Genomic DNA, 23,437 nt, shown 5'->3' with positions numbered 1-23,437 from the left:
GCTTCCCCTTCTCCTAAATTATTTCAGAGACCAAATACAGCTGCATTCTTTCATCTTGCCCTCTTTCTGGCCTCCAGGCCTATTGAGGCAGCAACTGTTTTCTTTGTCAGCTCTCACTGGACCCTGACTCTAGGCAATTTTTGTAAATATTTTTCCAATATAACTGCACTAATTTTACATGCTTCACAGCCCATTTGCAAGTAATTTAGCCACATACCTATTTTTTCTAACCAGGGATTTTCATGTCCTTTCTTTGGTTAAATGATACCCAGAATGTTGCAAAATGTGGCTGAGCAGAACATTTTGATATGTTTGTTTCTTCTAGTTAGTAATTTCTGAGAAATATTTGTTTCTACTAGTTAATGATTTCTGTCCTTCTGAGAGTAAGTTCTTTCATTTAAGAGCATCAGCAGAGGGAGACAGAATATGAAGGAGAAAACATTTTCCCATAGCATGGGGCAGTAAGCTCTTTGGAAAGAGTGAGGTATCATTCTCTATTCAGCCACTGAATAGAGTTGTGCTGAGATGCCCAAGTGTCAGCTAAGCTGAGGTGGATGAGAACAAACTAATTTCACACAGGTAGAGCATGAAAATAACCATTACACAATAGCCAGGTCAATAGGAACTGATGACCAATGTCCCTGAGGAGAATTTCTTTGGGCAGAGGAACCTTAGCCATGGTGGGGAGAGGGTTTGTCTGAGCTTTGCAGAAATGCATTTCCTATTTCTGCCTGCAATTTCTCAGCCATCTCTGCTCTAAATAAACACTGTTGCTTTTAGTGTTCTTATACAAGTCACACTAAACAGAAGTACCCTTTGGTTCGTTGTTATGAGTGTTTTATAAGTGTTACAATGTTATTTTTATTCATTAATTGGGGGATTAAATGTCAGAATTTTTCACCAGTATTCAGTCTTTCACTCTGACAACAGCACAACATTTATTCCCTCCCCACTCCCTGTATAAAACACAAAACCTGCCATTTTTTATTGTTCACAGGAGAAAACCCAGGGAAGGGGCAGTGTTTGTGGGCCTGCTTTGTTTTGCTTTTTTTACTGCTAAATAGCTTTCTGTCTACACAAGTCCATTTTCTGTGTGTTAACAGAAAGGGTTTTCTTTCTCTGATATCTAAATAACTTGGCACTTGAAGATCAGCATTGCATAGCCCTCATTGTCAGAAAAGTTATTGAAATGAGAGGTGCAGTACAATGGTCATGGGGACATCAGGGCATAACTACCAGCATTACAGCAAGCATTCTGATTAACTTCAGACATTTGGTCAAATTTAATACTTGCATACTGCAAGCTACTGAGATTCCAGTGAAATTTGGTCAAATTTAATACTTGCATACCGCAAGCTACTGAGATTCCAGTGAAATTTTTGATACGTGTTTTCTTCCCTTCTGCTTTAAAGCCTGTAGTGAGAAGCTGCTTTGTATTATTTGCATTTTCATCTAGACTGGAAGAGTGCCTGTTGGATAGCACAGAAACAGCAGTGATTAAAAAGACCCAGCAACTGAACCCAAATCTAAGCTCTGACAGGCACAAGTCTCCCTTCAAAGACTGCCAACAACCCAGAACTAAAGTATTGTCTGAATAACTTGTGCTCAGAGCATTTGAGAACCTAATCTCAGCATACATTTTGCGGAAAGAACCAAGCACAAAAGAAAGAAAAAGACTTTACATTTGAAGCTCACACAAATAGAGTAACAAAGAGAGTTTCTGTAAATAAAATTTTCATTGTGAAATCACAGGAATTTCTCACAGTCTAGACAGCCCCTAACAGAAACCCCCTGAGCTTCCCAGCCAGTCTTTCTGGGTGCTCTGAAATGTGCCTTCATGCTTAGCTCAACCTGCCCAAGAAAACAAGCTGATTTCACTTTTCTCCTATTTATAGGCTTTCTGCCTGTATTAACACCCTTCACTGAGTAATGTATTTCTTTTCCTCCTCTGGCTGCTGTATTAAAAAGAATAGCTGCTTGGTTTTGTGAGCCTGGGTAACAATGTTTTTACCATACTGTTGCATGCACAGCACCTCAGAAATAGCACGTATGACTTGGGGTGGCTTCCTGTGCTTGTGTTATTGCCATTCCCCAGATTTTGGCAGAAAAGCTTGGGCAAGTTGCAAAAAGATCTCCCCAGTGGCTGTTCCTGCAGAAGGAGCTCACTGCAGAACTGGGAGCCAGTGATGCTGCTGGGGTTGTGAAGGAGATGGGGCAGTGCTGGGAGGGCACCCCTGGGTTTTGGTTATACCTGAGTGCTGTGAGGAGAGAGTCTGAAAACACTCTATATGTGAGTATGGCAGTAGGAACAAGAACTTAGAGTGGACTTAAATATCTGGTCATACAACATTCATTCCTTCACAGGCAAAGCAAACCTCGTCCTGCTGCTGGGGAGAATTATTGAGTGCCTTGGCAACCCCTTGCTCTCTCTGGTCTCATTTTCACTGTGGTTCCTGCCTCAGCAGCCACCTTTGCTATGCTAATAGCAGCAGGGACCCGTGACACACATGATTAGAAGGAGCATTTTGGTGTGTGCAGCTCCGCCAGCCGCCGCCTCAGCCCGAGCTCGGAGCATCGCGCGCCGGGCTGGGGCTGCTGCTCACTGAACATGGAAAAGTTTAGCTGCAAGCCACTGGGAGGTTTATAATTGCTTATTGCATTAAGTCAGATGCCACCACAGAGCACGCTGTGTGTTACTCTGATTTTATTAAAATAGAAAAGATGAAATGACAAATTAAAGAAAAATGAAGGGGATTATCATGACTCCAGGTTAAACATAAACAGCAGGATTCAAAAAGCTCCTGGAGAACAGAGCTCCTCTTTCAATAAAATCTCTCCATTTATAAAACATTTAAAAAGAAGAGGGGGAAATATCTATATGCCATATTGGGAAAATTGCCTTTAAATGGTATGTTTCTCAAGAGTTTCTAGAAGGCATTAGTAGCTCCCTATGAAACAGCCATTATTTTCATGCTATTGGTAACTGAAATAAAAAGGGATGGAGGGAAAATGTAAAATTTGGCTCTGCCATACAATCTGGGTTGGTTTGGAATAAGCATCTATTATTTATTGAAAATTTTCCATTGGTTAGTGCCAGGTCTTAAAAGGAAATATTTGTTTTTCTTTGTTACTTGATGAAAATTATTGCCAAATGCAGGAGCACTGTGAAAGGTGAAAGAATTGGTTTATTTCATTTTCCTCCTTTGATTTTTGTTGCTCTCTCTATTCTCTCTCTAGGAACTTAAATAATTATAATAAACATAGGAGAACCCCCTCAGGTAGCCCAAATGAAATGTAGGACATGTGTTTTTATAAATAAGAGTGCAAATGTCACACTGGTAAAACTAGGAAGATATGTCCTTAGCTCCCCTGAGCTGGAGGGGGAGGCTCAGAGGATTTGATTTCTGAGTACTGCCCAGAAAAAGAGCTACAATGGAATCCTCTTTTTTCTTTAAGAACACAAGCAAAACCCCCACCCCACTGAAAAATTTCTCAAAACCTGGTTAGAAGGCCTTAACTTTGACCCCTTTTTCATTTTTAATGCTCTTAGGAAAAGAATAAATAAAATGTATTTCAACTGAAAATCTCTGACATGGCCATGGCGGGCTACACTCCGCAAGCAAATGTCAGGTGAAATTGTTTGGTGGGAGCCAGCACACCAGAACCAGGGAGCAAGAGAAATGGAGAGAAAGGAAATAAAATTATTCCTACAGATGCATAACAGTCTGGGGAAATGTTCAATGTTTAAATTTGTTCCCACTGGAGCACTTTCACCAAAGGCAGCCAAACTAGAAGGCTGATGTGATCTTCTCTCCCGTTATAATAACCCCATGTTGCATGCAAGTTCATTTGGGGTCTGAGTCCATATCTAAGATGTGTTTTTATTACAGGAATTCCCCCTTTTTTATTGTAAAGGAAGATCCCAATGCTCACTGGGATGCATTTGGAAGTCTGTTCCAATAACTCATGTGTTCTCTGTGCTGTACCAGCTCTGGCTGGGGGTTAATAGACAGCTGCCTGGTGCAGAATACTGCAGCAAATGAGCCAGGCTCATATGCTGGAAAAGAGTATAAAATAAGAGCACTGGTCAAATATGTTTGTGCTTGAGGAAAAAAAAATAGGAGAAAAAAGTGTATTTTGTTTGAGCCTATGCTCAAAACCTTGGGGAGCTTGGCAAGGAGTGTCCTTGGCAAAGTGTGATGCTGGTAGACTGAGGTATAGGGTGAGAGCTGTATCCACTGGTGTGGTGTTTTTAACCACTACATTGCCCAAAATTTCACTTTGGTATCTTTCACTACAAGTTAATGAAGCATTTCTATGAGTTCTCTAAGATTTGTCATAGGATCATTTCCAGGAGTGGTTACAGCTGCAAATTTAATAGTCTGCTCCTGTATCCTAATGCAAATGCTGAAAGCCTGTGGAGAAGGTGAGCTCATCATTTATCTGCAGAAAAGTTCACTTGCAGTCAATGTGCTTATAAATCTTCACCTCCTGAGCAGCTTTACAAGTGTTTCTGAAATATTCAAAACATTTTTTATCCAGTATGTTTTTCTGCTGTGTTATTTAGATACCAGACTCATACCAGTGGACCTGTCTCAGGTGACTATTTGTATTTTGCTTTCTATGCCTAGTATAAAACATTCACAGAGTTCATTAGAAGAAAATGCCAGATAATTTTCTTAAGATGGATATGCCAGGGTCTGGTAATAATTTCTCTGGATATGATCTGAATATTTGGAATCTGGGATTGACTTGGATAGGTAAACAGCATTTTGAACACCTTTCTGAACCATCTGAATTTTTAAGGCCCATTTTTAAACTGGAATGAGGTTCTTAAAATCCCTCATGAAACATCAGAGCAACCACTGGATTTGAGAAACACAGGAGCAGACAACAGCATCACAAGGGAATACCTCCCAATCCTGGTGAGCAGCTTGGCTCTCTCCCCACTTCTGTCAGAAAAGCTCTAAATAAGAGTGTTTGTCCAAAAAGCTTTGAAAAATGTGCAGGGAAAGGAAGGCTCTTTTCTGAAGCCTGCTGTAACTAGGAAGGACTCTTGGGTGAGTCCTTGGAGAGGAAGGGGTTATGTTGAATTACTCAGAGCCAAGAGCTGTTGCTCACTTTGCAGTTCCCACACCTAGTTCTGAAGATGTAAATTCTTTGTGTCTGTCGTCAGCAGCTTTTGTTTGAACCCAGATGAAATATTGTAAAGTTTTCAAAACAAGTTTTGTATTTTATCTTGATAAAAGACATTCTCCCATCTTCACAAGTTCAGAAATAACCTCCCTTTTCCTGCTCAAAGCCATATGTTGCTGACAGCCCTACCTGATTACGTGATTCTCTTTCTAGATTTTCTTCTTTTTTGGAAATAAAACAAATTTCCTTGACTGAAGTAAAAAATAGGTTATTTTTCCCATTAACAAAGAGAATACTTTGTCTGTAATACCAAAATATACAGAAACCAATGTCAGTTCTACACTCAGCATGCATTTCTACTCTCAACACACTAAAGATGGCTTTGCATTGAATTCTGATGAAGTTGACAGTAGAATAATTTCAACATTTGTAATTTTTCCAGGGCTTTTCAATGTGTTAGCAGTAATACTTCTTAGACTTCCTGGGAGTAATGATTTCTTATAAATGACCTCATTGAAGTAAGTATCTGTCCTGTCCTTTTAGCAAAGAGAAGATAAAATCCTGATGTCTGGATATGAATCAAAGCCCTTATGTAGACAGTGAAGGCTGCATATACATTTTTGGAGAGGTTTACTCTCCCTCTGTCTTTCTATCACCTGAAGATGTGAGCTGTGCATGTCTGTTCAAAGATGCAGTAAATCTCTTCTGTCCTTTTTCTCTACTTCTCTGCACTTCTGTGGACTTAAAAGATAAAATACCCCAAAACAATGGAGAAATCTTTTGCCAGTATTTCTGATTTGGGTGGAATCAGAAACTACCTGCTGTTGTTGCAGTAAAACCTGGACTCCTTAATTTTCCAGATTGCCAGGACTTTGCCTTGTCAGACCTCCAGATTAATTTCTATTACATTACAGCCAAACAAATGAGGAGTGTCTGCTTAGTAGGACAGCCAGAGAGTTAAAAGTATGGTTCCTTTCTGCACTGAAGAGAAGCACAAACTGGGTTTTTTGTGAAATGGGAGCATTCCTCCAAGTGTTGGGGTTTTTTATTTGATGGGAAATGTAATTTGCCTTTATTATATTGCATTTGAAAAAAGCAATTTGTCTTACTGATACAAAATATTTTGACTGCCTCAGAATTGAATGCTTCAATAGCCTTTTGATTTTTTTGTTTTCACCAAAAGTTTCAATGAAATGAATTTGTTCCCTACAGCCCCTCATGCTGAGTAGGCATTTTGTCTAGGGAAGCTCTTCTGTCAGGGTGATTCTGCTCAGCACTAAATTCCTTGTCAGATTTATTCCTGGTTGCCCCCAAAACAACTATACCCAGTCCAGGTCAGAGACTGCTTCCTCTTGATGCTTAAAATGCCTTTGGATACAGGATAACTCCTGACCTGTAGCTCCCGGGTGGGAGGAAGAAATGACAATGAAAGAATAAGAAATTATTTTGTCAATACTTCATCTGGAATTTTGGACTATGAGTTATCTCACTGGAAAATCAGTGACCTGTGGGTCAATATCCATGGTTTTGGAGGTGCTCCCATGAAGTCATTAACTACCTTGACTGCAATGTCTTAATCATTGTGGCCAAATCCCTTTTCTCTAAGTTTTTTTGCCCATGGTTGTAATACACTATTTTGTGCTAGACAGATAATGATTTGTCTTCAGATAAAGCCAGTACCAGCTGTATTTTTGCAGGAACAGTTCAAACCAGTTCTACCTTCTCCCTGTAAAAAGAGCTACTCTTACAATGCCATAGCTTAGGTATAGTACTCAAATGATGGCTATTTAAGTGAAAAGTATTTTTCTAGCATTTTTCTATGCTCCAGACAGTGCTAAGTTCAGTGGAGCAGCAATAAACTCAGGAATAAGAAGAGGAAACTAAAATAATAGTGAAACTAAAATTGCAAATATGAAAATCCATATAACTTTAAAATTCAGAAGGTCACCAGTAAGTGAAAGATTATCCTAGTTTTGTAGTCAGTCATGAGTGAAGTGAGAAAATATGGTGAACATCAAAAAAGTTTAAAAAATTCTCAAACCAAACAAAATCCCAGCCTTCTCTGCCTGTTTATTTTCATGATGGGTTCTATCACAGGTAAATAAAAATTCCCATTTTCTATATCAATAATATGTTTTCCACCTCTGCAAGATGCCTTTACATAAAAAAAAAAATCTTTAACATTCTCCAAGAGAAAAAAAAAATCTGCAAAAAGTACAGAAATTGCTCATGATGTCTTGTTCTTTGTGAATTAAGTCCATGAATGAATAAAACAGACGGGAATTTGCTCAAGAATATCCATTAGTATCTATTTTGCTGAGATGATTTATGCCAGAAATATGAAGCTTTTCTTTCTTTAGGTCCTGCCAGAATGTTTGCTTTACAAAACTGTTGCATGAAAGATCTACTTTCTAACTGTCTTGAGTAAGTAATAACTCCATTATGAAAAGAGATGGGGAAAAGTGTCTAAACCTTCCCAGGTGGAAATAATTCTAAATTGAATTTTACTAGTCACTGCAGTTTAATTAACACAAATAAAATAAAATAAAATAAAATAAAATAAAATAAAATAAAATAAAATAAAATAATGTGAGCAAGAGAATGAGGGAAAGAGAGAAAAAAAAATCCAAATCCTATTTTTGTGAAGGCTGTTTTGTGACTTGCATAAAACAAAATTAATCTTGTTTGGGAAAACAGGAAGTACATAATAGAAAATAAGGGTAAGATTGATCCTGAAGTTATCTTTGTTGCCAAGCTGTTTATACACAAAGGAGGGGAAAAATATTCAGCTCATCTCTGATAAATTATTAATCTTTCCTCTTTTCCTTTTTTTTTTCTTTTTTTTACAATATTGTTAATATTTGTGGCACAAAATAAAAAGATCAAAGCAAGTATGTGTTCAGCAGCACATGGTTGATAAAAAAGTCATCTGCCACTGGAATAAACATGCTTTTTTCTTTGAATTAGTAGTATATAATAGTATTCTATTATAAATGTTGTAAAAAGTTAGATTTATCCCTGATTTCCAGCTGAAGATTTCTGCACAAAATGTGTCAAAATATATTCTTAGCACAATCAAAAAGTCATCAGTTTGTTTTCAAGCTGATTGGAAAGAAGCTCTGTGTAATCAAGAGGAATTACAGCCTGGAACACAAAAATAATCGTTCTGGCACCAAGTGAAGATCCGAGTCTGGAGTCAGACGTGCAGCCTGAGGATCCCTTGTGTCCCTCAGAAGAGCAGCTATATAATTACTCACTTCAATGCAAGCACTAATGGTATTTTTCATGTTGGATTCAGCTGAATCCCGCGTCAGCTGCAAGGCCCAGTTTCCTATTTGGCATGGGCAGTTGTTCCATTAAGCTGTTTTGCTCCCCAGGAGCTTTGTTGACAGCTACTCCTCTCCTCCCATACTGACTCTGATGAAGAGTTCATCTTTCTCCTTCTCTCCCGTTCAATATTTTCCCTGCTTGATGGACAGCTTGGCTTTTGAGGTCTGTAATGAGGAGTGGCACCCTTCAGCTGTAGGGGACTGGTATTGAACCTGCCCTGGGCTGGGAATATCTTGAGAGGCTCCATGCACTCTTTACCCTCTGAGAGCGCCTGGGTGACATCTCAGGTGTGAGTCCTATTCTTAATCACCACATCTTGGAACCTGACCTTACAGCTGATAGTAATCTCTATTGAAATGCTCAGCCAGAGGCTGGGAATTGGATGTGGAGGCTGAATTACCCTTTGCCTTGGCAGGAGGTGACTCAAAGCCTGCAGAGCTGCAGGGACATGGGGAGTGCCATGGGGGAACTTTGCAGCCTGCCTGGTCTTGCCTGGTGTACTGGGAGCAGCTATGGTCAGTATGTAAAAATGAAATGTTAAAGAAATGTTAAATTTTTCTTCCTTGCAGCTTACTTGATTCAGAAAGTGCAGTTATTCTCCGCTTTTGGCTGGGGTAAATTCAGTTTTTTGTAGGGTAGCTTGCATGGAGCAATGTTTTGGATTGTGGCCAAAAGAGTGTCAATAACAAAGGGATGGTTTTGTTATGCTGAGCAGGGCTTGCACAGGCAACCCAGCCTTCTCTGCTTCTCACATCCCCCACAGGCAAGGAGGCTGGGGGTGCACAGGTAGCTGGGAGGGATAGCTGGGACAGCAGGCTGCAAGGCACCAGAGGGATGTCCCACAACATGCACATCATGCTCAGAATATAAAGACAGGGGGGAAAGGAGAAAGGTGGGGGAAAGTTTAGAATTATGGCATTTGTCTTCCCAAGTAACCACCATGTGCCATGGAACCCTGCTGTCCTGGGGATGGCTGAATGCTGGCCTGCTGGTGGAAAGTAGGGATTGAATTCCTTATTTTGCTTTGCTTTGCCTATTAAACCATCTTTATTTCAATCGATGAGTTTTCTCACTTTTGCTCTTCAGATTCTCTCCCCAGTCCATTCTGGTGATGTTGTATTTAACAAGCTTGGTGGCTTGTCTTTGAAATATCATGTACCAGAAGTGACACAGAGACACACAGACTCGTAAGGCATGAACCATAGCAGGTCATCTACGCCTTTTCAAGTTTTTTTGGAATGTAAGAATGGAGGAAACTTGGCTAATTCCAGAAAGGTAATGAGTGGAAGTTACAGAAAAAAGCCTTACAGACCATCAGAATCCCAGATATCCTTCTTCCAAACTGCTGTACGCAATTTTTGTGCCTTTGGAAGCCATTCTGGCTTAAGGAGAAATCAGTCTTTCAGATGTACGTGACTTTTGAGTGTTCTTTTCTTTAGCTGTCATAAAGAGGCTGTGTAGCTCTTTGAAATGATATTAGAAATCATTTTGCCTAAGTGACAATGACATCACTTTCTGTCTCTTTTATCTTGCAGTTCTCTGAAAGGTCACAGTGCAATTTATGAAAATCATGATTTTGTCCTTTTTTCTGATTGATTTTCCTACTGTAGATTTTTTCTCTATTAAATTATGTCACTTCTTTTATCTTTTGATTAATTTTCCTCCTTTTCACACCAAGTCTATTGTGGGAATTTAATTACAGCAGACTTGTAATTGCTGGTTTGTTTTTAACTAGAAGTGTGTAATTGCTGTATTATCAAATAATTCAGTCACACTATGTAAAACTCAACATATCAGATGCTAATCTGGCTTTGTTGGAGATGCCATTTTCCTTGTTTTGAAAGTGATTATTCCCTACCTCTTGAATGGTTTCCTTTTAATTCTTTCTTTATACAAGGTGTTGTTTTATCTATTTCTTTCTTTTGACTCAGATGATATAAAGCTCTTTCTCTTTCCATGGCCAGACCAATTGGGAATCATCTTTTTGTTCCATTGCTTGTATCAAATGGAGTTCTTGCCCACCAGATTGTGCTGATATATATTGTTAAAATTTCAGAGGATGCCAAAAATTCTTTAAGGTCTTAACTAAGATTTCCAAAGCAGCAATGATCATTCAGCTTATTTTATTATAAAAATCAAGCAGGCTAAACCAATGTCATGTGTTTAACTTCTTGAAATCAGTTTTATACAGTTTTTCTAGTTTATCATGTAAAAACCTTGTCCTTACAACCACCAGATACTTTAAAGTCTTCAGAAATGTTTTTTAGTTCTCCTGTGATGCTCTAACTATCCTTCCAGTCTACCACTCTTATCAACACTATTCAATATGTTCTGTGCCTGTGGACAGACCATAAATAGAACTGTGGCTAATCTCCAAACCAGAATTATATATTTTGTGCAGTCTTTCAGCAACTGCAATATAGGTTGTACACACCTGTCACTTAAGAGAAGATACATTGGAGCAGAAGTGATGCATGAGCAAAAGCTACTTAAAAAGACAGCACAGAAGCAAATGCCATGTGGTGAGGTTGTGGTTCAATGAAAAACCCTTTTAAATCAATCTCTGCTTCACTTTTGCCAGTTTCTAATCTCAACATTACTGCTGGCTTGCAACTTTATCATGTTAAATGGACATACCTTGATGCTATAAACTATGTGGAAATATGCATTAAGTAGTTACACATTTCCAAGTGCCTGAACCAAATGAGAGTTAATATAGATTTTTGTTTTCCATTCTGAATAGATTTGAACCTTCATTAGTTTCAAATGTAAGATTGGGGTAAAACCTATAACAATTACTAAGTGAAAAGCAGTTGTCGAGACGTGCTCTCGTGTGGAGATGGACACAGCTGGCAGAGCAGGGAGAGAGGAATGTGGGAATAAAGGGAGTGTGGGTGACCCTGGGGAATGGCCCTGCTGTGGCTGCTGGAAGGAGCAGACCTGGGCAGTGCTCAGGGCTGGCAGGGTGATCCCTCACAGCTTGAGGTGATAAACCAAAGGGGGGGTGGCACAGGAAGTAGGTGAGGCACTGAGAGAGGGGAGGGCTGGATGCAGGTGCCTGCTGAGCCTCAATTCTTCCTCCTTGACAAATTCTTTACTCTTTCTGGGTGGGATTCATCTCATCTAACTCTAGTGATCAAAAACAACTGCTTAGCTACTCATAGATTTTCTGTTATGTGTGTGCTGAAGGGAAATGTGCACCAAAAGAGGACAAGGGTGGCTAGGAGAAAGTTCTTCTGTCAGGCTACACTGCTGGAGATAGAAGCAATAGCTGAATTGAAGATCTCTGGCACCAGCAGGGGTGCTTTTCATTTATTTTCATATATTTTCTGGGCTAAGACTGGAGGTCTTCGGCCCTGGGCACTTTCCTGTGCTTGGGAAATGGATTTTTATCTATGGGGCAAATCTGTCCAGGCAGCCCTTTCTTTTAGTTACCTAAAATAGATTCTTAGGGATAATTCCTGGAATGGCTTGCCTATCCTCTGCACTGCCTTGGAGGCTCAAAAAGAAGAGCTGTACCTGAAGGTTTCTTTTTCTCAGGAAGAGACTGCTTTGGCAGTCAGCAAAGAATTTTCCCAGCCATCCTTTTGGGAATTGCTTTCATTCCTGCCCAGCCCAGCAGGAGAGGTAGGGTGAACCACTGCCCAAAAGCATGATAGATGTGGGTCGAGCCAGACCTGAGAAGCCTCTCTCTAGACAAAGAGGTCCTTGGCTTGGTGACAGGTAGTGAAGAAAGCTGCCAAATTCAGCCACACTTTGGAGTGTGATAATTAGTGCTGTGATACATTTGTCAAGTCCTATAGAAACCAATATTGATGTCAGAAATTAATCCCACCTGAAAGCCAGTGGCCAGGTATTGCTTTGTGTTACTGAAGATGTAGATGCATGTTCATATGTGCCTCTGTGGTTATTTTAATGTATATTTATAGACACACATCTGGGAAGTGACCTTTTACTCATGCAGTTTTGGCCCTGAGAATTAGGAGAAAATTTCCAAATAAGAGTATGAATTGCTAAGCCTTTTTTTCCTATTAAATAAATTGTTGTATTTCTAAAGGCATGTGAAACATTCTGTTCAATTTTATGGGAAAAAAGACCCACTGTATTTGTCAAGGCTGAAAAATTGCTTGGAAACCTTTTATCCAGGAGGGGATCTGCATGTTGAGGGAAGTATGGAAGCAGTAAGAGAGAGCAAAATAAAACAGATGGAATTGCAATCTGAAGAGAAATGTTTTGACAAAGACCTTTGAAAAGTTTTACCTTCACTTCGGTGCAGGATTAGAAAAGCTCTTAAACATGAAAAAAGTACTTCAAAATGGACTAGTTATCCTGTAAGGATGATAAAGATTTCAGTGGATTTTCAGGTAAAGCATTTTATTGCAAAATGCTCTGATAATCTTAATTGCTAGTCAGCAGTTCAAGTTGGTGGCAGATTAAATTTGCATGACACGAGATGGTGCTGGAAGATATGCACGTTTTGCACCAAGTGGAAAGATCATTGCCATGCCCAGCAATACTGTAGAAGCAGTTTGAGTTTACATGATTAATCTGGTCTTGGTGTTGGTTCTCACTTTTACAGCTACCTCAGGTTTCAGTTCACTGAATGGCATTTTGAGATCCTGACATACCTTCAGACCTGGAACAAGCATATTGTTAATTGCTCTGTGGTTTGGGTTTGTGCCTTGTTTTTGTTTGGTGGGGCTTTTTTTTTTGATGTTGTTGTTTTGAGGTGGAGTGGGTTTTTTTGTGCTTTTTTTGTTGTTGTTTTATGGTTGTTGTGGCTGTTGATTTTGTGAACCAATATAAATCAGAGTATGTGGAGTGCTGCAGTACGAGGAGCTCCTGTTGTTCTGCATTCATGAGAACACAAGGTGGTTGCCCCACATGGAGGGGTCTGAGGGTTAAAAGCCCATCAGTGGTTATGGGGTCATGTGGAGTGGGGCCACTGGATGTGGGGTGGGACATCTGGGAGACCTGGGATAGCATTAGGAGTGTGGTGAACCATTTGAAAAGCAAACAAAAGGCAATGCTAAACTGGCAACTTGCCTCACAGAATGGATGTGGCCTTATCTTTCTCATCCCTGCAGCGTTTCAGCAAAAGCTAAATTGAAAAAATTTACCTTCCGTGTTTATGACTTTCACCAAGGTTTCCTAAATATTAGTGTGGGAGGTAGAAAAGCTAATTTTTTACCAACATTTTGTAATGATAGTTATTCCCTCCAGTACTTCTAAGGAAAGAAACAATTTTTCATCTCTATGCCCTTCTCCAAATTATCATACCAGGGATGAGTATTAAAAAACCACCTCTCTTATTCATGAAAAACAAATAAGACATTTTTCTAGTTCAATATTTAAAAAAGAAAAAGAAAGTGTTGTAGTGAACTGAAATAACAAATGAGAAATTTATCAGAAAGGCAATAATGTTGGGCAAAAATATTGTATTTATGACCTATGTGGATGGATTTGTCTTACTAATAATGCAGCTGACATACTGAGTAGACCTTTTGGAAAAGGAATAATATTGGTTGCCACTGACAAATGCTTTGAACTTACTTGGAAGGGAAATGGAGAAGTATTCCAATTGCACACTGAAAGTATGTGGCCCCCTTCTGCCTTTGCTTGCAATTCCATCAAAGCTCTGGAAGTCAGGCAGAATGGAGCTGGTTCTCCACTTGGCTGGAGATCCTCTCTAGCATCAGATACTCACAAGCTAATATAATGGAGGACTCAAATTAGTGAACTTCTAAATGTGACACATAAATGGGCCAACAGGCTGGACCCCTTCACAGGATTCTTTGGGATGGTGGTTTCAAAAGATGCTTGTTCTTTAACATAAATGAATCATGAGCATTTACCACAGATTCCATGTACCCCCAATTAGACTCTGGTCTGGTTTTGGATTTTTTTCTTGATGTTTTTGGGAACAGGCTGTTGTATCTACATCTTAATTCTTTGGAAATGGTGGGGCGTACGGGATGGCAATACCCACCTAAACTACTAAATGTATTTAAATAGAGTTTCTTTTACCTTATGACATGGGAAATTTGTTGTACTTAGAAGGTGCCAAAGCCAGAGAGCCTTTGTGAAGAAATGTCCAGCCCCTGGGAACTTCAGGCTGAGTAGGAAGGTCAGCTCTTGGGCACTTAAGCTCAGAGAAATGGTCTAGAAAGCCTCCAATTCAGTGTGTGTATGATGTTATGGCCTGGTTTGTCAGAGGCCTTAAGGGAAATATCCTTGTCCCTCATCCCACTTTTTTCATTCCCTTTTCGTGTTCCCACTGAGACACTGCCAAAATACAGTACAGCAGTGAACACAGCTGCAGGTGAAGAATGCAGAGAGCTGCCTGTGCCACTTCCCCCACACTCATATGCTAAAATTAACAGTATTGACTCTGTTATACCTCATTTTAGGAAAAACATCCCACAATTATGGGCCTAATTTTGACTTGATACCAATCACAATAAGGGCAGCCAAGGTCAGGTCTTAATTTAGGCCAAGACTGGATATTCATCTGCAAAGTGTAGCAAAAGAAAGCCTGCTTGTCCTGGGGCAGAGGCTGATGTGGGGGGTAAGATCTGCTCTTGGGGAGAGCAGGCCATTCCCTGCAGGTTTTGTGCTCTTTTTTATCCTGTGGTGTCAACAGGTGCATGCAAGCCCAACTCTGAATTTCTCCTTTACACTTTTCATGGGAGCTGTGCCCTTCTCATGGCAGCTACAGCTCATCCATAGAGTGGTAAATTGAATTTTCATATGTTTCTGAGAAGTGTTGAGCCAGCTCTTGGGTGCATTAAGAGAGCTGGCCAAAATCCTATTGACATTACTGGGGATGCTTGATAACTTGTGCTGTGGTAAGTGCTTAAGCCCTGATGCTCTATAGATCTAGGCTTAAACTGATACCATTGCAAGACATTAATAACAAGGTTCTGTCTATTAAATCATTGATCAGCTCTTGGGCTGTCAAAGCCCACAGTATGGGAAAATTGCTGTCTGGCAAATGAAAAAAAGTAGAGAAAGAAGTTGAGCAACTCAACAGCTCTTGAAATCATGAGATACATGGCTCAGTTGATACCTGGTGAAGATACAGCTTTTTTTTTTTTTTTTAAGGACAAGAAAAGGTTTTGTTAAAAATCTGTCTTTCAGGTAGAGTTTTATGGAATGACTGGATGGAAAATAAAATCCTCATCCTAATAAAAGGAAGTGTTAGTCGGCAACATGATTATTATCTCCACCACAGATTACAGCTGTGGCTGAATTGCTGGAAGCCCACACCAGCTGTGTTTTCAGGCAGCTCTATCTCAATTGTTTGTCCCACCTCACAGCTCTGTCAATGACTTTTTTTTTCATATTTTGCTTGTGAGGACTCTGCATCTAGAGGCAAGGGCACAGGTGTGGGTTAGAGGGTTCCTGTGGCTAACAAGCCCACTGCTACTCCAACCAGTGTCTGGCGTGGCTTCCATCAAAGGTGACAGGACAATTCTTCCTTGCTGGCAGGCCAGCAGCCCTGGTAGCTGTCAAAGGCCAGCAATCTGTCTGTGAAAGACAGAGCAGGGGTGGCACCTGTTCTCTCTGCCTTTAAATTGCTACCTTCACAACTAGCCTGGACTGTGGAAATACTGGCCTTAAGTTTAACTTCAAAATCAGCAAAACCCAGCCCTTTTCTGTTTGCTGGGAGGCACAGTGAGGGATTTGAATACGTACAGAAATCACTCGTTGTTTTATGATGTGTGGATTAATGAACGTATTAAGCCATTCTAAATGATAGATAAGGAAATTATTTCCACTGTAGCTTGAAAGAAATAAAACTGCCTAGTCTAAAATTTAGGAGGTTTAAAACTTTGCAAGCTCATCAAAAGTACATGGGCAACAAAGAGGGACAAGTTTACAACCACCTACGGCTCACCCTAAAGTTTTAACATTCATCATTTTTCTGCTTCATTACTGTTAGTGTTTCCCATAAGCTTTGAGAAACAAGCTAATTCTTCCAGAAAAGAAGAGTAAATACAGGTCAGGCTAATATGCTTTTATGGGCAGTGCTGGGATTTTCCCATTTTATTGCCATTTTGCACTATTAATTTTATGTCATTGACATTGTTGTCTTCATTGCTCATGTCTCACAGCCTTGAAAAGGAGTTACTGTGCTGAGAAATTCAAGTGTGAACTGAAATGGGATGAAATTCAAGTGTGGTTCAGTTGGACAGTACAAGTCCTATGATGTGACTATTTCTGGCTTTGTAAAAGGAGCAGAGTGTAGCTTTTTTGGTGTTTTCATGTGCAGCTGTGACTGGTTTTGACCATGGCTTGTGTGTGAAAACGTTTGCATCATAATATGTGCAGCCAGGTGTGTACCTGCAGGTGAGTGTGACTCTCTTGTGCAGCTGTCTGTAGTCACAGGCAAATATTGACTTGTGAATGTATGATCCTGACTCTTTCTGTATGCTTGCACCAGTGCTTTCATGGAAGTATGGTTTTATGTATTTTGACATAAAGAAGTGTGGATTCAAAAGAGGGAATGATGCTCTGTGCAGAGTGCCTGCAGAACTATTCATGCACACCCTGTGCAATAAAGGGTTTGCTTGAGCATGGTAATTGCCAATAGAGGTTCACACAATATTAAGTAGAACCAGATCATTAATCATTTGATTCAATCTTGAACACCTGGAAAATGAAAGACACGGGTCTGCTTATTGGTACCTGGAGTTTTTCTTGTGGCCTCGAAAATCAGTCATAAATAGGTAATAGGCTGCCCTTAACCTGATGTGCTGGATAATGGCTAGTAGAATATGCTCATTTATGGCATTTATGTAGAAAATAGAGAGCAGCTGGTTTAAAAAGAGGCTGTCAGGTCACATATGAGGAAAGAAGTCATGGCTTCCATGCACAAGTACAAGAATAGAACTTCAGGGCAAGGGAAGAGGAGCAAGAAGTCAAGGTTCTTTGTGTGAAAGTGATGAATACCTACCTCTGGTTTCCCAAGAAAAAGTTTGTTCCCACCTCAGCTACTTCCTGCCTTTCACAAAACCCTTGTGTAGTTTTCTGATGCTCTAATGAATCACTCCATCCTTTTCAAGCACCAGAAGCCTCTTGACCTCATAAATCCAAACTCAGAATTATAACTTTCTACTCTTCAAAGTACTAGTTATGTAAAGCTGAAGAGTCCTCTTCTGGACTGTGCAACCTCCTCGTCTTGCCTGCTCTTGTGAATTTCTGTAATTCAAGACATGACTAAAATCAAAGCAGAAAAAAAAATAACTTCAGTTTTCAATTTCTATGCCCTTCAGAACACACACCACAGAATTCCACTCAGCAAACCTGCAGTCATGTCAGCATAATTGGCAATTATGAGTGGAGCTGCAGTGGCGTCTTTCATACAACTAGAGTGACAAAAGGATTTCAAGTTGTGGCAAATCAAAGAATGGTCTGGGTTGGGAAGGACCTTACAGATCTTGTTCCAACCCCCCTGCCAAGGGCAGGGACACCTTCCACTAGACCAGGTTTCTCAGAGCCCTGTTCGACCTGGCCTTGGACACTTCTACACTATCTCTGAGCAACCAGCTCCAGTTGCTCACCACCCTCACAGTAAAGAATTTCTTCCTAATATCCAGTCTAAACATACCCTCTTTCACCTCAAAGCCATCCCCCTGTGTCCTATCCCTACCTGCTCCTGCAAAAAGTCTCTCCCCAGACTTCCTTTAGGCGCCTTTTAGGTATTGGAAGGTGCCATAAAATCATTACAAAACCTTCTCTTCTCCAGGCTGAGCAACCCCAACTCTCTGCTGTATATCTGGGTATCAAGGATAGAGAAGATAAAAAAAAGAGGAATTAGACCTTTACAAACTGTGGTCAAGAAGAAAACTCTCCAGCTGTCTACTCCTTCCTGTAATATAAGGATTTATTGCTGTCACAATGGTAGAATCCTCACTACCCAGCAGCACTAGCATTACCAGGCCTTGACATTCAGGTGCATCAGAACTACATCAGTTTAAATTAATATTATTAATTAATATTAAAATTAATACACTCAGATCATTTTTAGATGGTTGATAATATTCTATTTCTGATCAATAGTTCAGTTACCTTAATAGAATTTAATGTTTCTTGTTCTTTGCTGCATTTGTCTTAACCCTACCTAGCACAGGGTAAAACCATTAGAATATTACATAATACTGATGTCTGAAAAATGCTGCAGTTATCACAATGGTAGAGTCCCAAATAATGACATGCATGCTCTCCTGCCCCTCATTAACCACAACTCACCAGCTGATCTGACCTCTCCATATGCTGGGTCCTGTCCTTCACCTTCTGCTTCCCATTGTGGAGATTTCAGTTGATTTTCGTTTTAATTAATTTTATCTAAGGCTTTTCAGAGTCTTATCAGTAATTAATTAATAGGGGTGCTCTTCTCAGATTGTCTATCACAAGGCAGGCAGATTCTTAGTCTGGCCTGCTCACCCAGTTATATCAGCCTTCATTATTTTAGTGATCAGAGATCTCTTGAAGAAACCACATAGAGCTCATTAAGCAGATTGTAGCATCCAGTCTGCAGTGCCTGTTGAATGCCAGGGAAATAACTGAACGTGGTGTTGTCTTGATTAAATGATTATACATGAGATACTACTTGAATGTTTTAAAAAATATTTATTTTCTTTTTAATAATTTAGATTCTCAAATTACTTATGGCTCTTATCTTTGAAACGTGGTATGTTTAAAACTTTTCACAGGCAAATCTGATGTTAATTTAGAGGGTCCACTACTTATATGAAACATGAACTGAAGTGGGAAATGGGTGTGGTGTGAATTTCTGCAGGGTAATCTGTGTGGATCATGGCATCTCTGAGAGGGGCATAGACGTGAGGCAGCAGCAAAGCAGAGGTAGAAGCAACAAGTGTCATATTAAACTGTGCAGAACAGTCATTGAGGAGCCATGATGAAGCTGCAGTTGCTTTTGGACTAAGAAAAAATACCTGCACTAAACCTCCTGCAAGAAAGGAAATATCAGTGACTTTATGGTAAAGCCCCTGTTGCAAAAAGATCTGAATACAAAACACCTTCTGTTCCATGCCAAATTCAAAATTAGGTAAAGTTGTTGTTTTTTTGGTTTTTTTTTGTAAAAACAAGTTTCAATGGATGTGGTAAAGTCATGAATATAAATGTCACTTATAACCAAAAATACTTCAGTTCTAACAAAACTGAAGTACTCCAGCTATCTCTTCAGCTTTTAGAAATAAAATGAAAAGAAATTTTAAAAAATGCCGCTCTGAATAAAAAAAAAAAAAGTGGTGTTTAAAAAAGTCAAACCACAGAAAATACCATTCAGAGTAATTCAGCAGGTACCTAGGGTGTTAACTAGATCATCACACACACTGTTTGGTTTTGTCAAACCTGGCATTGTGACCAAAAATAGTTTCAGTGTGATAACAACATTGTCATCTCCAGTTTTCAGCAAAGCAAATATTTTTAGAAGCATAAGTTCAGCTGGCTTTGAGGCAGAAGACAGCCTGTGTTCCTTCACCTCATCCTAATTTGTAACTAAGGCTGAGAGAGCTGCAGCAATGGACATAAAGTAAATTCTTTTACCATCAAGCTGGGCTCAAATGGGCAGAAGTTTGTTTCCTGCTCACATCCCACCAGAGAGTGGTGGGGAACTTTTTAAGTGCTGCAACAATCCCTGGTCTCTCTACTTAATGCAGAAAGCAATTTTATGTCCCTTTACATGATATCATGTGCTCAGAATCAGCCCAACCTAGCTATATTTTATGAAGATGCTCTTTCCTGCACATTGGTCAGTAATTTTTTCTCCTTGGCTTGCCATTTCTGACTGGTCATTTGTTATGGGTCTTGAGCAAAATTCCTTCTCTGCCTGGAACAGAGAGTGAGGTATATATCTGCAATCTGGCTGGGAAATGATGTAGTGTGAAAATGAACCTATTATAAGGGGTATGCTGAGCCCAGGCTAAAATTATTTATGTGGCTGTTCTAGGTTCTTCCAAGTGCATTTGTTCTCTGACAGGGGTGTTCATACTTTCCCAGCTGTGGGTACACAGTGAGAGTTTTCTAGGCATCTTCAGTTGACATGGGTTATTGAGAAATAAGATCTGAAAGCAGCCAGCTTGTTTACTGAACCTGTGAGATGCCCCACAGGCAATGTCAGTTCTTGGTGTGTTTAGGAGTCCAGGGAAGGGCATAGGAGAACCTCCAGGTCATACAAACTACACTCACAGTGCCTCAATGGGCCTGATTTCCAAAATACATGTCTTTGATGGATTTCTGGATACCAGTGGCTCACTATGGAGATCAAGGAAAACTAGAAAGAAACTAATGACATGTGTCTCAAGTTAACCATGCTCCAAGTCCCCAGGAGTGGTGCTTCCTAAGAGTACAAGACACCCCTAAGACTTATAGTTTGGATCAGGACTAAGCTCTGAAAAACACCAAATCATCTCTCTTAGATCAAGCTTCTAACCTTATCCTCTGTAATGTGGTGCTGTCTGCTCCTCACATTCTTTCTCCTCCATTGTCCATTCAGTAGCAGTACTCACATTTGACAAAGGGAAAGAATTCCATTTGGGATTCACTGGTCACTGCCACAGATCAGTGGCATTTACCCAGGGACATGTCAAGTGGTGTCATGGAGGTAGAAGAAGTGATTCTTAATTCATTGAGGTTAACTTGGGAAATTAGCTTAATTTGCAATTTATGGCCCTTGACCATCATGTATTGGCCTGTGTAAAAAAATTCTTGCTGCCAGCACGATAATTATAACTCTTCAATAATGTAAGAAGATTTTTTTTTTGCTTATTCCAGCATGCTATGGCTTTCTTCCCATGCCAAGTGAAATTTAACCCTTTTTAGAGCATTCTTTATTAAGAATGGCTTTCCTCAAATCCTCCAAGGATATTAACTCAGATTTAATATTGTCATGCTGGGGCTTGATCTTACATGCCTAGGATAGACACCTTTGCAACTCTGTACTGCAGATGTGGCTTAACAGCAAGCCTAGACAATTTCTGTAAGCTAAAATGAAACTAGGAGAAGTGCAGGTGCTAACTGGGGCTGTTGTTATGAGGGGGGAATTTAATTTCCAAACTAGATTCTTTGACACTTTGACAGGTCACTTAGTCACAGATGCAGATGAATGTAATTATACCCAGGAAGTGATTGCTGAAGTTCTTTTATTGATATGCATGCAGGAGCACCATTAAGATGGGTTCCTTTTTTCTTTTCCCTTAAAAAAATATTCCCTTAGGGATTTATATGCCTTGAGTCAACTTGTCAACGATTATAACAGGGATGCCATGGAATAACTAATGTGGAGGAGGTTTAGTTGAATGCAGGGAGATGTGGAGAATAATTTTGCTTATGAAAATAAGTCAGACAATGTTTCTTCTCTCTCTTTCATTCACGCCCTGAATGCCACCTTTGTGCAGAGTGGAGGTCACACGTGCTGTCCCATTGCTACAAGCAGCAGACCAAGGTCAGCTGAAGTGCTGATGGGATCTGGCAGTAAATATGTGACAGCTCTTATCCTCAGCTCCTCCTACACCAGACCCACAGGCAGTGTGACTCAGAACAGACACAGCTAGAGATCTGTGTGTGACTAAGTATAGCAGCTCATCCCTTTGGCTCTGGGGCACTTTGCTGTCGTGTCGTGGCCAAAATAACTAAAGGCCACACAAGCCTTACTGGAATGGGGCATGGCTGCCTCTTTAAGAAGCATCACCAGATGTGTAGGAAGAAGAATGCATCAGAAGCATGAGACTGATGACCTGTAGGTCCAGAATGGGTGGGTGGCAGCTCAGAGAAGCCATAAGGAGGCTGGGAAAAGCACAGCTGAAATGGCAGACAGTAAGTTGGGTCTGGGGAAACACATAGGTGTGAAAATGGATTACTACAGCATTGCTGATAGGTGTCCCACAGCTGAATTTAGCCTCCCTTCATTAACCCTAAAGGAGGTTCTGTGGTACGGCACCATCTGCCTGTTCCTTATCCTTCAAAATCACTGCTGAGCCTAAAACACATGGTATTATCAAGGAAGCAAATTATAATAGTGCATTTTGTTTATGGATGTCTGTAATTGAATTCAGCATTACCAAAGATAATAGACTGGAGTAAATGGCCCATCTGCCAAGGACAATGGAATAAAAATCATTCTAATCCAAACTGAAATAGCCTTCATATCTTCATTGGCTGATATGAAGATGGCTGGTACATCTGCAAAGCTATAAGGTGTTAATAATATCTATTTTGTTATCACTGGAAAATGAATTCACATAATTTGGTCTTGAGTCTTATAATGAGGCGATTCCAGGTAAAAATAATAAATAAAAAGAAAATGTCTTCCCTTGTTCTAAGTCAGGGCTCTTTTAGAGTCCTGTAAGAGCAAATCAAGCAAAGTACTTGGTAGCTCTCATTAATGGTGCTAACCACTTCTTACTAAATCAGAAATTCAATTGGGCTTTTCCAGCAGTTGAGGTTGTTCTCTGCTTCTCTGCTTGTAATTGCTTTTATAAAGAAGAATCAGCATATTGAAATGTGTTCAAGCCCACTTGTCAGCCTGTGAAGCAAAATGCCAAGGCAGTAAATCTTGATTGAAACTCTGACTTGATGCTCAGCCCTGACCTCCTTAATGCTGATGAAAAGATTGATTGTTGTGGCAGGACATGATGCTCACTCTGCAGTGTGAGCACTGCAGGGTGACCCAGTTACTCTCAGCACAAGCCCCCCACTCTGATGTGACATGGTCAGATAACCTCAGCTGTGGACAGGTTTAATTCTTTGCAAGTATAGAATTAAAAACAAAACAAAAAAAAATCCTCCAAAAATAACCCCAACAAATAAAAATAAATGAATATACTTTGCATGAAGATGAGACCATGGTCAGTAATAGCTCTCAGAGGATGCTGAAAACAGAAGAGAAGCTTGGTTGCATGGTCTGAAGGAAGATGTAGAAGCTAAATTTGCAGTTTTTCAAAGA

The sequence above is a fragment of the Molothrus aeneus genome, chromosome 8 (genome assembly GCF_037042795.1).
Source record: "Molothrus aeneus isolate 106 chromosome 8, BPBGC_Maene_1.0, whole genome shotgun sequence".
NCBI classification, from domain to species: Eukaryota; Metazoa; Chordata; class Aves; order Passeriformes; family Icteridae; genus Molothrus; species Molothrus aeneus.
The sequence above is the reverse complement of the archived record's forward strand: the minus strand, read 5'-3'. Positions refer to the sequence as shown.